General features: G+C 45.0%; 1 protein-coding gene and 1 pseudogene across 1 annotated transcript in view; one reads left to right on the top strand and one right to left on the bottom strand.

Annotated features, from left to right (window-relative positions):
• The window catches only part of MERTK (c-mer proto-oncogene tyrosine kinase), a 226,471-nt gene that overhangs the window by 104,709 nt on the left and 120,641 nt on the right, over positions 1-1,121 (bottom strand). The window lies entirely within an intron of this gene.
• Positions 283-912, top strand: LOC102876154 (annotated as a pseudogene).

The following is a 1,121-nucleotide window of genomic DNA, read 5'->3' as shown; positions in this document are numbered from 1 at the left end:
AGTGCAACAATGAATGAATGGAAACCCAAAATCTCTGTAAATGTTTATGAAAATTAATAAAATATAGAAAAAAAAAAGAAAAAAGAAATTACAAATACAAATCAAAACAACGAGACATTGTCTCATGCCAGCAACAAGAGCAAAGTTCAATAGGGCAGTAAACAACAAATGCCGGTGAGGACATGATGAGGCTGGAACTCAAATACACTACTTGACGGAATGTAAAATGATGCAACTGGTTCCTGGAGGGCGCGGAGAGGTGAGACCGCTGGTTGTCGGACGATGCAGCTTGGGGCCTGTGGCCGGCTCGTCTCACTGCTGCGGGCCACGCGCGCCGCTGTTCCCTGTGGCCCGCAGGTATCTGCACACATCTAGGCCGCAACAGTCGGGGGACCCGAGTGGGAGGGCGGAGGAGCCGCTCGGCTCCTTGGATCCAGCCATTGCTGGAATTCCTGGTGTGCCCACTCTCCAAGAAGCCGCTCAGATATGAAGCATCAACCAATGAATTGATTAATGAAGAGTTAGGAATAGCCAGCCTATCCTGTCATTGATGGCATTCCTAATATGATTCCACAGGCAGCTAGGATGATACATCAAAATAAGAATAAGAGGAGCAGCACCAAACCATAGTTAAAAACAACAATAATAATACGATTTAAAAAGTCTGTGTAGTGGGGCCTACGTGGAAGAGAAGAACGTTTCTTTCTCTTCCTACCTTGACTATGCTGATTCCCCTGATTTCTCTAACAGGACTGTTGTTCTACTCAGCCTCTGTGGAAGAAAATTTCCCTCAGGGTTGAACCAGCACAACCAGCCTATGCTTTTACAGTCTGCTCCTGCCAATCACCATACCAGTTTGTCTTCTTCCACCTTTGGACTTGGATGGGTATTATGCTTTTCAGACATAATTAATTAATACAACAATAGGCAAGACTGTATATATATTAATATGTCTCGGACTTCTTTCCGTGAAAGTTCAATTGTTGTTGTTATGTGCCGTCGAGTCGTTTGCGACTCATAGCGACCCTATGTACAACAGCCTAAAACCCTGTTCTGTCCTGTGCCAATGTCACTGTCTCTGACTCACCCACTCCGATTATCCCAGTCACTGAATCAATCCA

Source organism: Elephantulus edwardii, unplaced genomic scaffold, assembly GCF_000299155.1.
Source record: "Elephantulus edwardii isolate Elephantulus edwardi_28Jun2011 unplaced genomic scaffold, EleEdw1.0 scaffold00241, whole genome shotgun sequence".
Classification (NCBI taxonomy): Eukaryota; Metazoa; Chordata; class Mammalia; order Macroscelidea; family Macroscelididae; genus Elephantulus; species Elephantulus edwardii.
The sequence above is the reverse complement of the archived record's forward strand: the minus strand, read 5'-3'. Positions and strand labels throughout refer to the sequence as shown.